Genomic DNA, 15,623 nt, shown 5'->3' with positions numbered 1-15,623 from the left:
GGAACTTGGGCCAGTGTCGGGATGCTTCTAAACTGGGACTAGCCTGCAAGGAAGAAGGCTAGTAACCGAGTCCAACTGGGCTGAAGATTATTTTCTGTTGGAGTTTGACTGAATGCGTTTGAGGCCCTGCAAAGATTTGAACTTTTTTACCTGGCTTGGATGAAGGGGTAGGTCATGCAATGGCTGAAATAGGCAAAGAAGGTCTGGGGGAAACTGAGGCATAGCTGTTGCAATGCCACATACAGGCACCGGGGGTGTGGTGCAGTGGTAACATTGCCCAATAATTTCTGTTTCACTAAAGCATATCTTCCAGAAAAGCATCCAGTCTTGATCCAAAGCCATCAAAAGATGGAGAATCTACCACTTCCCTTGGTGATTTGTTATAATGGTTAGTTACTCTCCCTGTTAAAAAATTGTGCCTTATTTCTAATGTGAATTTTCTGGCTTTAAATTCAAGACATTGGTTCCTGTTATGCCTTTCTCTGCTAGACTGAAGATCCCTTTAGTACCTGGGATTTTATCCCAGTGAAGGTGACCAAGTCACTTCTGTTTTCTTTTTGATACACTAAACAGATCGAGCTCTTTAGACCTTCCAGTGTACATCTTCACTACAGAGTCAGCTCAGATGATCAGTGCCAGGGTGTGTACAGGCACACTGCAAAGACCTATCCGAGCCAGTGTGTCCTCACTGGTGCTGCACTCACCCAGGTGGGGCGCTAGGACTTCTGGGATTGTATTCTCTGGTTCTTTGTGCTGCAATAAACGGACTTGTCTGTCCTTCTGGGCATGTGTGGGGGATTGTGAGAAGGTGTTGGAAGACTATCACCACTCAAGTGGTGTAGCCAGCATCTTCATTACAAAGTGGGTGTGTTACCAGCCTGAATGTAAGCATCACTTGGGCTTTATCTGATATCCCAGGAAAACCAGTGAGCTCAGATTAAAAGCACCACTAAACTTGGGTAAGAGAGTTTTGTGTGTGGCTAGGAGAGGGGTTTAGAAGCAACACCAAAGTAAGAGCTCAAGTTACTTTTCCAGTGTTGTCATCCCTCACTGTAAGGCATTTACTCCAGATCTCACCTCATTTTTGTGGCCCTCTTCTGGATCCTTTCCAATTTTTTGACATCATTTTAAAAATGTGGACACAGAACTGGACATAGTATTCCAGTATCGGTTTTACCAATGCTGTATACAGAGATAAAATCGCCTCCCTACTCGCTACTCCTACTCACTGCTCTATGCTTTTTCAACATCAGAGAGTCACTTTAGCCCTTTTTGCCACAGCATTGCACTGGGAGCTCATGTTGAGTTGTCTATCCATTGTGAATACTAAATTCTTTTCAGAGTCACTGCTTTCCAGGACACAGATGAAAATGTTCAGATCATTGATGAAAATGTTGAATAGTGTTGGGCCTAGTACTGATCTCTCTGGAACCACTATAGAACGCCCCCATTTTACGATGATTCTCCATTGACAACTACTTCTTGAGATCAGTCAGTTAGGCAGTTCTTAACCTATTTAATGTGTGCTTTGTTGATATTGTATAGAGCCAATTTTTAAATCAGAATGTGCAGTATTACATCAAATATCTTACAAAAGTCTAAGTATCTTGCATCTACTTAGTTGCCTTTATCAACCAAACTTGTCAAATAAACCTGTTATCATTGAGATTACAAGACCTATTTTCCATAAAATCATGTTGACTGGCATTAATTACATTCCCATCATTTAATGTTCTATTATCTGAACCCCATAGCAGCTTTTCCATTATTTTGCCCAGGACTGATGTAAGGTTAACCAGCCTATAATTTGCTGGCTCATACTACTTGCCCTTTTTAAATATTGACACAACATTAACTTCCTGGGTATTCCAAGATTTATTTAAAATTAATATCAGGAGGTCAGAAATCTCCTTAAACAATTCTTTTAAGATTTTTAGGTGCAAGTTATCTGGGTGTGATGATTTAAAAATGTTTATCAGTAGTATATGATGATTAAAATCCTCCTTAATTACTAATGGGCTGAAAAGTACTTCATCTTCCTCAGGTGATAAGAGAACATCATCCTGCTCCATTCCAAATACAGAACAAATATTTATTGAACACTTCTGCATCATTATTAATAGTTTTACTATCTCCATCTAGTAATGGGCTTTTAGCATTTCTAGGACTCCTATTGTTCCTAATATACACAAACTCCTTCTTCTTGTCTTTAGCCTTACCAGTCCTGGATTTTCCTCTGACTTCTTTAGCGTCACTTATCAGTTTTCTACACTTCAGAACTTCTAATGTATATTGATTGCTATATATTTCCCCTTTTTAAATTGTTTTTATTTCTATTTCTAATTGCTACCTTTATTTCCATTGAACCAAGATGGGCTTTTAGCTAAAGTAGTCCTCTTTCTTTATTGTGGAATTTTGGTTTTTGGCCATCTATTAAACTCTTCTTAATGAATTCCCAATTTTTGTTTTCATTTTCTGTCTACATTATCCCTTCCAAACAATTTTCTGAATAATGTTCCTCAGTTTGGAGAAATATAACCCTTTTGAAGCACTAGCTGAGGACTGTTCTGTTTGTCCATATTGATGGCAATCGGGTCATGTTCACCAACTTCCAGTGCAGTGATTATTTCATCTTTATTCATCATAATGAAGTCCAAAATAGAGTTACCTCACGTTGGGTGTAATATCTTTTGTGTTAGAAAATTAACCTTTTAAAAACTGTAATAATGTTTTACTATTGGCTGCAGGAGCCTCCAGCATAGGTTTCCCAAATATACTTGGTGGGTGGGTAGGGCTAGAAGGGTCTCAGCCCCCACACTCTAAGCCGCTGCCTATGTGCACAGTCCAGCTCAGCAGGTGAAGCTCTTCTTCTGGTGGTGCCAAGGCCAGCCTGGCACTGAGGTGCCTGGGTGTTCAGCAGTAGATGAGCAGGGAGAGTCTCTGGAGCTCGGGTGGTGGTGGTGAGTCGAGTCCATGCGACCCAGGCATAGTGTTGCAGGCAGTGTCCTTCCTTAAAAGTTTTTAAGGTCAGGCTTGACAAAGCCCTGGCTGAGATGATTTAGTTGGGGATTGGTCCTGCTTTGAGCAGGGGGTTGGACTAGATGACTTCCTGAGGTCCCTTCCAACCCTGATATTCTACGAGTGCAGCCAGCACCTAGCAAACTAGCTCTGTCTCTGGGGTGATGATGGTGAGTAAGTCCTCTTCCCCCCCACCAGTGCTCGTGCCAGTGAGGGAGGGGCACAGAGAGGAGAGGAGAGGCAGGGGCCTGTAGAGGAAGAAGCCAGACACAGCCATCTGCAGCCACTGCAGTACCAACTCTCTATGTTCCCAGTCCACCTTACCACGCGTCTCACAACCCCTCACTCAACACCCCTGCCATAGACACAAAATAACCCTCTCCCACAGCCCCCAACCCCTCTTAGCCCCCCAACCTGTTGCTCCCACCAACCCTCCCCTTAAACCTTTCCCAAAGCCCCCACTTAAACCCATCCAACTCCCTGCTATCCCATCCCCAAATAAATGCATCCCAACTCCCTTCTGTTCTCCCAAATAAACCCAACCCCCACAAAACCTCCTCCTGCAACAGCCCTCCACCCATCCCATCTCCCCACTGCACCAACCCCCATGTCCTCACATAAACCCACCTCTATTGTACAACCCCCCAAATTAACACTCCATAAAACTTCACCCTGCCAGAACCTTCCCCCAAACCCTCTCTCCTCTGCCCAAAGCTCCACATTCCTCCTCTGCCACTGATCACTATCCCCCCAAGTCCTATTCCCCAGGCCCCAATAAACCCACTTTTTAAAACCTCCCCTCTGCCCCATCATCCCCAAAACATTTCCCTCTATCTTCACCCCTGATCCAGCAGCAGGACGAGCAGGAGAGTGCCCCTTACTCCACAGCCCCTTATTCCCTCTAAGGCCCTTCTGCTGACCCCAGCACCCATGTCACTCTACCCTACAGATCAATCCTAATGCTCCCAACTCCTGGCTGCACCACCTCCCTCTCCCTTCTTCAATTGCTCCAGTCCCCTATGGCTCACCCAGGATCCCCCCACAGAGCCCCCCATCTCTTTAGCCCTGGCATCAGTATCCCATCTTCACTCTGAAGTGTTATGAGAGGCTAGTGACTTCCCGCCACCTCGCCCCCATCTCCCCTTCCTTGTCTTCTTGAAATGGTCAGATGACTAGCGTCACCCCCCCACTCTGGGCCGGCTCCAGGCACCAGCTTAATAAGCAGGTGCTTGGGGCGGCCAAGGGACAGGGGTGGCATGTCCTTCACTCCCTCTAGGAGCGAAGGACCTGCTGCTGAACTGCCGCCGCCGATCGCGGCTTTTTTTTTTTTCCCAATTGCTGCCACCGGTCGCGACTGCGATCGCGGCTTTTTTTTTTTTTTGCTTGGGGCGGCAGAAATGCTGGAGCCGGCCCTGCCCCCACCCCCCCCATTTGCTGTAGTAGATTCCTCCATATGAGCAAGCAGTGAGAGCCAACAGGCCAGAGCGTGGAGACAGCCCAGCCTCTCAGTACAGGAGCTGCTGCTTTGGGGTGAGTGCAACACTCTCCAAGCCCTTCCCTCTGCATTGGGCCAGTATAGAGACAGCAACCCCCAGAGAGCACCAGGAACTGGGCCTGACAGTTTTATGCAACCCTTCCACCCCACAAAGATAACACAAATTTTTCTATTCATACATCATGGACAGGAGCTTAAGGTATGCTCCTAACTAGATTAGATCAGTTGCTGGGTTTTATGTGCATTAATGAGATACTGTACTTGTAATAGGTGGTAGATGTAAAAGGTGGCCCTTTCCTATTCCAGTATAAGCCAATTACTTTTTGTCATCTACTTCAACGGCAATAACATCGGGCCTGCAATGAAAGTTCCAGTGCAGTGTGGGAAATCTTGTTGAAGAGAAACAATGTCTTTCCTGGAGGAGAAAGGGCTGCTCAGAATAAATTATTGGAAGTGAAACAATAAAACAATATTACATACTTCTGAATAGCCCTCCCTCTTGCTCATTTTGTATGTAATGTTAGTAAGGAGGAGGAGGAGGAAATGATCTGGGAGCATTTTGAAGAACACCATTTAAAAAAAAAAAGACACTTGTTCATTTCAGAGCTGTTTCCTTGAAGTTCATGAGGAGAGTGAAAACTCAGAGAGATCAAAGACCTGTAAAATTAAACCCTTAAAGGCGGGACTGAACTGTAAAAAAGTCACATACACTCAAATGAGACAGAATTGACTACCTAAATTATTAAATAGCATGAATAGTGTTTCAACTTTGCACTTGAGTTTTCCAATGGCATCTAAATCAATTTATTTCTGTAAATAGATCCTAAATTTTTACTTCAGTAACCGAGAATTACTTTAACCTCTGCAGCTTTATCTGTAAAAAATAAAATTAGCATTGTCACTTTGTTATAAATTTTACTAAACTATGAAATTAAGGAAGAATAATATATTTGAAACTATCACAGTTATGTTTATATCTCTAAGGCATTACACAGCTTTGAAACTCCACCACTTTAACACTATGTGAAGTTATTTCCCCCCCTTTATTTTAAATACTGCTTTTATTTTTCAGAGAACGTGTGTGTGTGTGTGTGTGTGTGTGTGTGTGTGTGTGTGTGTGTGTGTGTGTGTATACAGTGGAAAATACAGTAGGAAGATACATCCTACTGTATTTTCCACTGCATGCATCCGATGAAGTGGGCTGTAGCCCACGAAAGCTTATGCTCAAGTAAATTTGTTAGTCTCTAAGGTGCCACAAGTACTCCTGTTCTTTTTGTGGATACAGATTAACACGGCTGCTACTCTCTGAAACCATACTAGAGTTGTTTGTTGTTTGTTGTTGTTGCTTTAACTATACATGCATAATTAAACCAGTACAAATGTTATGTGTAGACAAGCCCTTAGAGTGTATGGAAAAGAGGGCTGAATAACTGACCCCAAGTAATTTTTGGTTCTCTGTCAGCTAGGGGGAAAAAACACCATTTATTTCAGATAGAACTGAATGAAATTTTTGGCAAATCAACAAGTTGACAAAAAAATTGTTTAAGATCAAACAAAAAAAATTGTTCAACCCAAACCAAAATGTTTACTTTTAATTTTGAGCATTTTTTCATTTTGAAAATATTGACATGAAACAGTTAAATTTTTTTCAGATTTTTTCAAAAACCCAGTACTTGATGACAGCTGCATGAAGTTCTAAAAAATCTTAGTGCCTCTGAATTTTTCACTTTAAAGAATTTCAGTCAAAAAAATATTCACCCAGCTCTACCCCAAAGCCAGCTTTCCCTGAACAAGTTTACCTCTAGTCAGAGAAATGTCTATTTATGGGCTCCAGGAACATGATGAATTACTCCTAACGAGGGGTGTGACGCCCTATAGAAGAAAGGTGACCATGTTTACACTAATGTATCAATCTCTGATGTGTAACCACTGTTGCACAATTGCAATAAATCTTGCACAAAGTATGCCTTGTAAGGTATCAAAGGAAAAGTTACAGACTGCTAAGTATTATTAACCTGTTTAAATCTATGTATCATCTTTGTATATGAAGTTATGACTATTTACTATGTGTTTGTATCTCAAACATGTTGTTTCTTGGGTGACACCCACAAGGCAAATTTACATCCAGACTAGCCATCCCTGTGTAGGGCCATCCATGCATTGATCCATGTGTTAATGGGCCATTGAAGAGATTTAACTCACCCAGTGAGCTACTCCTGAAAGACATTTCAGAGAGTACTGAGGCAATGGCTGCCCCATGATTCAGCAAGACATGTAAGGACATGTGATATAAGACTCCATCTTTTGGCAGTATCTTTCCATGCACCTGGGCTGAAAGTATAAAAGGAGACTGTGACATCACTTCTTTGTTTTCAATCCTGCTCAACTTCTCTGGATTGTGATTTCTAACAACAAGGAAGCTTTGAACAAAAGACTGATGACCCCCAATCTTTTGGGTGATCCATAGACTTATTGTAAACCAGCAGAATTACCATCACTGCTATTATCCTAACCTACAGACTCTGAAATCAATTGTAATGTATATGATTCCTTTGGCCATTTAATATAGTTTAGTTGCTAAAAGAACTAGCTGCAGCGTAGTTTTTGAGTAAGCTCTAAAGCATATATTGACCTGGGGTGAGTGGCCAGCTACTTGGAGTTGGAAGAACCTATTATATGTGAGTTCTGGTTTTTATAATCCTTTATCACTGAAGTCTAGTGGTCTGGGTGGTAAACCAGGAGCTGGGATGCCTAAGGCGATTTTGTCTTGGCTTCTTGTTAACCAGTGTGGTGATACAGGAGCTCACTTTTGTTACTGGCTTGGTGAAATCTAATTATAGAATAAACCACCATTTTTGGGGTGTGTCTGCCCTGTTTCTTACAGTCTGTCCTGAATTTGGCATTCTCGGTGGTGACCCATACCAGGCAGTGTGACAAGGGGCCAGATTGCAGCAGGCTCTGCATGGGTGAGTAAGTCACCCCCTCACTTCCCCTAATACGCCAGCATAGAAGCTGCTGTGCACTTAGAAAGTATGGCCCCTGCTTCATTCTAGTATCAACAGCTCTGCTCCCACCAAAGGTCAACAGAGCCATATCTTACACTAGCCATCAGTGATGATCAGTGCTACAGACTGCGAGCAAAAATGAGAAACACCTCAGTGGGCAAACAGGTACTGCTATCATATGTCTAGTCCGATTTTTGCAGTCTGAACATATTCAGATAAGCATCCAAATATCTGGATGTTTATCCAAACATGAACTGTGAACCTTCTGAAGTTCAACCACCAGTTATTAGAACCCTTTCATAGAGGGGTATCTATGTGTATTTGTTTGGGTTTGCACACTTTTCCTGTTCCCAAAGAAGCGGTGGGGGAGGGGCAGGGGGAACTGCCTGCAAAGGTGACTAGTGAGGTTTTATTTTAGTTTCCCAGGGCCAGAAATAAGAGTGCAGTTCTGGGTGGGGCTTGAATCAGAATTTATTTTAAAGAAGGACCCCCTACATTGACTGAACCCAGATCTTGTTGCTGTTATTGGCACTGTAGCCTGAATTCATACCTTGTGCTGGTATAACTTCCCATGGAAAATGCTATAGTTATATCAGTATAACCCCACATGTGGACACACTTATTCCAATATGAGTGCCTTTAGTTTATGTGCTTTGGGGGTAGCTTAAGCTGAAAAAAGATCTTCAGGAAGCAGGGCCGGCAACAGACCCAGTCTCCAGGCAACCTACCAAGTGCAGCTGGCCTGTAGTAGCCTGCCTGATTGGCTATACCGCCTGATTGGTTGGAAGAGTCTGGAGACTGGCTCTTAAGACCAGCAGCAGCAGCAGCACTTCAGTGGCTGCTCAAAGCGTTTGCCTATGGGTGTGATAGCTCCTGTTTCTGTCTTGTTCCAGCTTTGGAAGTCTTACTTCACTCCAGATAACTGGGTCTTGACCCTTGGCTCCAATTTCTGACTCCACCTCTGACCCTTGGCTTTGATTTCTGGCCTCCTCCTCTTGCTGTGACCATGAGGCAAGACCACCCACGTCCTGGTCACTTTTTCTCCAGAATAAAAGCAGCCCCATGGGGAGTTATACTGGTATAACTGTATCAGTTCAATTATACCACTATAACTTGCTGTGCAGACAAAGCCTTACAATAGGAAATAACTGTGGTTGTGTTGTACCTGTACACTTATGATAATCATTTTCATAGTGACCACAGTATGTGTATACGAGTTGACATGAGTCCATTCATGGACTGTATTTAACCATCAATGTTTGTGGCAGGCTTGCTGCTCTGGCAATTCTTTGGGCAGGTCTACACTACGGGGTTAAATCGACCTAAATTACGCAAGGGGTTAGGGTTAGGATTAGGGATAGGGTTAGGGTTACGTACCTTAGGTAGACTTATTGCAGTGTTTCCATTGCACTGGGTCGACAGGAGAAACTCTCCTGTCAACTTACCTTATGCTTCTCATTCCAGCGGAGTACGGGAGTCGATGAGAGAGCGATCGGCAGTCGATTTAGAGGGTCTTCGCTCAGGGCCAATGTTCATCTCCAGAAAGAAACTAATAGGACTTGTCACTTGTCTGACTAATACCTTTTTGAAGATCTATTGTAGAAATATTGCGGGGGTGGGTTTTCCTTGTCAGTGGTCCACAATGAATGGGCATACAAAACTTCAAGATTGTAGCTCAAAAGGGTACTTGAATAGCTGAATTCCAATAAGATTGCAAAAATCACTGAAGTTCAAAATGAATTTTTTCCTATACTCAGTCTCCCCATGACTTAATATTCTAGTTCAACAGACACATGAAAATTGAATGGGTCATTGTCATCCTGTTATTTGAGTCTGTTTTTATTTCAGACATATTGTTACACACAACACTGGTAATCCACTAAAATTATTTATATATCTATATCTCTCTATATAGAGATATAGATATATATCTCATTCTTATGTCATAGAACTACAAAAAAAGTCACAAATTTATCCGGAATTAGTCAGTATACATAGTATACTGCTGCCGATTGCATTAGTATTTGAAAATCAATTAGTAATAGCAACATTTTTAGTGAGCTTCATTGATCCACCGGGTCTCTTCCCTTTTCAGAATTTAAAAACTTTGCTTAGGATAGTGTTATTTTTGTTTGATTGGTCGATCTGATTTGAGGTAAGTTGAAGGTGATGTGACTATCATAAGTATCATTCTTGTTATGGTGGAAACGCTTCATCAGAGTTTTTGCAGTGTTTCCTAAAGATGGTCTGACTCTGGATTCAACTAATCTCTGCAAGTTTTGCTCCCACAGGCTTCAGCCTGATCTGTATTTGTCCCAGAGGAGAGCAGGTAGCTCAGTGATAGGTAGATCAAAATTCAGTCTTTAATGTAGCTGGGATTTGATTCATTCATAGCTTTGAAGATTATAGGCCCAAGGCCTTAAAGTGACATTGGAAGTAGACTGGGAATCAGTTGAGGGATTTGAACATTGGCTTGACATGTTCATGGAAGCCCAAACATGGAGGAAGTGAGCAGTAGTATTTTGTACCAGCTGGAGGCTATGCACTGTTTCCACATATCAGGGCAACAATTTTTAAGTGGAATGCATAACATTTCCAGTACAAGGATCCATTGGATACAATTTTCTGCACAACCTATGCTGTTCCTCTGCTCCATTCAGGCTATCTCATCCCAGTTCACAGCTCAGAGTAATGCTGTCTCTGAATTATTTTACACTTCTGACTTCATCTGACCCTCGATCAATCCCTAGCACATTTAGCCTAAGAGATCTCCTTCCATTCAAAATAACTCCCAAGGGGAAAATGAGATGATTAATCCCTGTGAGTCCACAGTAGAATACTGATGTTTTCCTTGCAATAACGATTTCCATTGTCCGGAGGGCACATTGTCACAGTGCACTAGTTACACTATTATTAGGTAACAATAAGGAGAGAGGGAGTATACTGACATTACAATAAGCAGAAACAAAACACATATTAGAGTTCAATATATAAACAATCTATATAATAGGATTTGGGGGGGGGATTGTGATGTGAGCGGAGATGAACAATTTTGTTCAGGAAAGGGAAGAAATAGGATGCCAATGCCAGAGTAGGGGAGGAAGTGAGGGCATGGTTCTGCAGGGAGCTCTGTGCACGTGCAGTAGGATTTTTGCCATTTGGATTTCTCTTTAGGTTTAGCCCTTTCTATGGTGTTTAAGAAGTGAATTTTTTTTTATATACTAGATCCATGGTGGCTGGTTTTTAAGAAGAAATCCATTGCTTATCCAATAAATGACTGAGCGAGAGTGTTTGAGTTACTTGCTCAGTCAAGCTGTTTCATTTGCCAGATCTAACAGGATATGGCTTTGTCTTGTGACAGGTTTTTGCTATTCTTGCTAATCCAAGGGTTGGCAAACTTTTTGGCCCAAGGGCCACATCTGGGAATAGAAATTATATGGCAGGCCATGAATGCTCACAAAATTGGGATTGGGGTCTGGGAGGGGGTGAAGACTCTGGTTGGGGGTGCAGGCTCTGGGGTGGGGCTGGGGATGAGGAATTTGAGGTGTAGGAGGGTGCTCTGGGCTGGGACCAAGGGGTTCAGAGGGCAGGAGGGGGATCAGGGCAGGGGGCTGGGGTGCGGGAAGATTTTCAGGCTCTGGCTGGGGGTGTGGGCTCTGGGGTGGGGCTGGGGATGAGGGATTGGGGGTGCAGGAGGGTGCTCCGGGCTGGGATCAAGGAGTTCAGAGGGTGGGAGGGGGATCAGGGCTGGGGGGGGGGCAGGGGTTTGGGGCATGGGAGAGGCTCAGGGGTGCAGCCTCCAGGCAGCGCTTACCTCAAGTGGCTCCTGGAAGCAGCAGCATGTCCTTTCTCTGACTCCTACATGGAGGCTCAGCCAGGGGGCGCCGCATGCTTCCCCATCTGCAGGCATTGCCTCTGCAGCTCCCATTGGAGCGCTGGAGGGGGGGCATGCTGAGATTACCAGGGGCTGCGCGGAGCGGCCACCGACCCCGCTCCCCAGCTGGAGCACCGGAGCAGGGCATGCCCCAGACCCCACTCCTCAGCGGGAGCTCGAGGGCCGGTTTAAAACGGCTGGCAGGCCAGATCCAGCCCACAGGCCATAGTTTGCCCACCTCTGTGCTAATCCAATTACTGTTGTGCAATGGTGATGACAGCATGGAACACATTACTGTAAGTTAACACAGTACCCTGTGCTGTCCCATGCCTGTTACACAGCCTCTTCGTTTTTATGAGTAAGGATGGGTGACTAGCATCTGTAAAACGGAAAACTCACAGCTGTAATCCAGATTTGCTATTTGCTTTATGAGCACTCTCTGCAGGCTCCCTATTTCTAAACCATGCAATATTTCTCAAGTTTGGATTTCTGTATCTCTGGGCTGAGAACGTGGGATGGTCTTGGCATTTTGAAACTTTCTCAAAATAGCTTGAATGTTCAGGTCATAATGAAAATATGAGGCCTGCCAGGCAGCTCTGTACAGATTTTTAGCATTATTCCAAAGATAGGAGCTGGAAAGGTTCTATGATAGGCAGGACTGGTAGCATTGCCTATTATTAAGTTTCGTCCAACATTTTCCATTATAAAAATCCTCTTTTCAGTTGCTTATAACTTTGTAAAACACCAACTGTTTGTGCTGAAATTTTCCATCTTGGGTGTTTGCTACAGGCTGAAGTCTTATGGAAAATGTCAGTCAAAACAGTTCAATCATTTCTGAAAATAAGGCTAGGGAAGAATATATTGTTTTGTCCTGGTTTTAAAAATTCCAGTGACAGTCTCTTTGAAATGCTCTAGTGCCCCTATAGTTTAGCGCAGGGTCTTGAGATTTGGCAGGAAGTTGGCCTTTGTGTCAGGGATGTGCCTTTTGCTATCACCAGGAAAATCCACCTAAGTTTAACCAAATTATTACCCCTTGAAAAAAATCTTAATTTGCACATGCTCAGTAGAGACTTCCTAGTCTGTCCTCACTGAGCATATTTGAGCCTCGCACAGTTCCTAGTGCTGCCCAGATTGTGCATGCTCCATCTGAAGGCCATTGGGACTCAGAAGGATTTTCCTGGGGCACCAGAACTGAGAGCAAGGGCCCTGTCTCTCTTGTGTGCGCAGTGGACCCCCCTGCTGGCACCTGGGTGTGAAGCACCAAATTGCTTACATTTATTTTTCTTACTACAAAATTTAAATGTAAAGTGGACTTTAAAAAGTTCTTATAGGAAAGAAAAGGCTCAATCATCTTAAACAAGCCTCATTCTTATACAAGAGCACTGATTAGATCTAGCCTCATTCCAACTTCCTTCTGTGAAGGAAGCACGAAGAATTTTAGAGCCAGATTAATTTTCTACTAGTTCATCCTGCTACTTGCATACAAGGAAGTGGAAATGTGGCTAGATCTAATCAGTACTCCTAATTAAAGGAGAGGGGTCTTTTTAGCTTAATTAAATGATTTTATAAATTGATTCTCTCTTGAGTAAACAGTGAAGGAAAAAAAATATTAGGTGGAAAGCTAATCGAGAAACCAAGGGCCTGATCCAAAGCCCTCTGAAGTCAAATTTATTTCAATGGGCTTTGGAGCAGCCCCCCAAAACTGCAAACAGTGTATAAGAATGGGGTTTGTTTAAGATGACTGAGCCCTTTTGTTTTCTGCAACTAGGTGCAAAATAGCAAATCGAAGTTTTCAGCAGTTTGGCTCAATTGATTTGAAAGAGCCAGATTCAAAAATAAATGCTGGAGAGCACGTGAGAGAATATGTATGAGGACAACTTTTTGTCAGGTCCATTAACACGTGACTGCAGCTGAAGATTGCCTGGAGATGTAGTGGTGGTGTTTATGGGGGATAGTTAATATCTGTGCTTTATAAACTGTACTAGTTTCCACTTTGTTTTTCTGGGTGCATTTTGAGTTGTTTGTTTTGACCTATAAACCTCTATTTGTTTTGGCCATGACCATGCTTGAGACTACCTTTCTTCTCAGAGAATATTACAGAATCAAGGTCAGATACCTGTTCAAACTAGGGTTACCATATTTTGTGCCTCCAAATGGAGGACACTCCACGGCCCCCGGCCCCGCCCCCAGCCCCGCCCAACCCCGCCCCCTCCCCAAAGTCTCCGCCCCCTCCCCTGCTTCCCGCGAATATTTGATTCGCGGGAAGCCTGAAGCAGGTAAGGGGGGTGTGGGGGGAGGAGGCGCGGCCCAGGCTGGCCCCCCGGCGTTTCCAGCCTGGGTCGGCTCGGGCCCTGGGGTGCCGGCTCCGGCCGACCACCCCCGGCCCGCCCAGCACTGCCGGCCCCCGGCGGCCCGGCGCACCCCCCGGCTCCCCGCGGGCCCGGCCGACCCGGCTCCCCGCCGGCCCGGCTCCCCGCGGGCCCGGCCGGCCCGGCTCCCCGCCGGCCCGGCTCCCCGCGGGCCCGGCTCCCCGCGGGCCCGGCTCCCCCGGCTCCCCGCCGGCCCGGCTGCCCGGCTCCCCGCGGGCCCGGCTGACCTCCCGATTTTCCCGGACATGCCCGGCTTTTGGGGATTTCCCCCCGGACGGGGATTTGAGCCCCCAAAAGCCGGACATGTCCGGGAAAATCCGGACGTATGGTAACCCTAGTTCAAACTACCTCCTGGTTTTGAACAGGGATGAGCTATCCTATCACTCTGGAATTTGATTCAGTCCCATTAGTCTGATACAGCGACCTTCAGAGAATGCTGCAAGGCTTTAGTTACATGTGGTCTGCTTTTCAGAGGTGTTGATTACCCGCAAATTCCAGTGACTGGGGAGCTGCAGATGTTCAGCATCTTTGGAATTAGGCCAATAGTCTTTTGGCTGAGGGAGTATGGCTGGTTGTTCATTTGGCTAGATTGCCAATTAGTGTAAATTGCAATGACTGACACTCGTTGAGAATCTGGCCTATTGTTTTTTTGGGAAAAAGTTTTGTCTTTTAGTTGTAAATAAATAAATAAAGTTAACTGTTGTACTGGGTGAGGCTACTGTTCAGATCATTATGTATTAAAAAAAGGGGGGAGGGAATTAGTATTCAGAGTTTGAAATTTATAAACATAACTGAAAATAGTATCAAATGCTTGACTGCTTTATGTTGATTTGAACCTAACTTTCCTGAGTTGGCTTCTTAATGTGCCTGTTTGCAAAAGGAGTATGAACTAACTTTGCATCCACTATGACAGGTTTCAGAGTAGCAGACGTGTTAGTCTGTATCCGCAAAAAGAACAGGAGTACTTGTGGCACCTTAGAGACTAACAAATTTATTAGAGCATAAGCTTTCGTGGACTACAGCCCACTTCTTTGGATGCATATAGAATGGAACATATATTGAGGAGATATATATACACACATACAGAGAGCATGAACAGGTGGGAGTTGTCTTACCAACTCTGAGAAGCCAATTAAGTAAGAGGAAAAAAAAACTTTTGAAGTGATGATCAAGCTAGCCCAGTACAGATAGGTTGATAAGAAGTGTGAGAATACTTACAAGGGGAGATAGATTCAATGTTTGTAATGGCTCAGCCATTCCCAGTCCTTATTCAATCCTTTGTTGATTGTGTCTAGTTTGCATATCAATTCCAGCTCAGCAGTCTCTCATTGGAGCCTGTTTTTGAAGTTTTTCTGTTGTAATATAGCCACCCGCAGGTCTGTCACTGAATGACCAGACAGGTTAAAGTGTTCTCCCACTGTTTTTTGAGTATTATGATTCCTGATGTCAGATTTGTGTCCATTAATTCTTTTGCGTAGAGACTGTCCGGTTTGGCCAATGTACATGGCAGAGGGGCATTGCTGGCACATGATGGCATATATCACATTGGTAGATGTGCAGGTGAACAAGCCCCTGATGGTATGGCTGATGTGATTAGGTCCTATGATGATGTCACTTGAATAGATATGTGGACAGAGTTGGCATCGGGGTTTCTTATCAACCTGTCTGTACTGGGCTAATTTGATTATCACTTCAAAAGTTTTTTTTCTCTTACTTAATTGGCTTCTCAGAGTTGGTAAGACAACTCCCACCTGTTCATGCTCTCTGTATGTATGTATATATATCTCCTCAATATATGTTCCATTCTATATGCATCCGAAGAAGTGGGCTGTAGTCCACGAAAGCTTATGCTCTAATAAATT

General features: G+C 44.1%; 1 protein-coding gene across 2 annotated transcripts in view; it reads left to right on the top strand.

The window, feature by feature from the left end:
* The window catches only part of PRRG1 (proline rich and Gla domain 1), a 105,733-nt gene that overhangs the window by 10,575 nt on the left and 79,535 nt on the right, over positions 1 to 15,623 (top strand). Inside the window, exon 1 of one of the 2 annotated variants that reach the window (XM_065579171.1) lies at positions 7,400 to 7,479. The exons of the other annotated variant lie outside the window; for it this stretch is intronic. The gene's annotated coding sequence lies outside the window, so the exon portion shown is untranslated. Of the gene's footprint in view, positions 1 to 7,399; positions 7,480 to 15,623 lie in introns of those variants that run through there. 2 annotated transcript variants of the gene reach the window in all.

Source organism: Chrysemys picta, chromosome 1, assembly GCF_011386835.1.
Source record: "Chrysemys picta bellii isolate R12L10 chromosome 1, ASM1138683v2, whole genome shotgun sequence".
In the NCBI taxonomy this organism is placed as follows: domain Eukaryota; kingdom Metazoa; phylum Chordata; order Testudines; family Emydidae; genus Chrysemys; species Chrysemys picta.
This window is presented reverse-complemented; position numbering and strand designations above follow the sequence as displayed.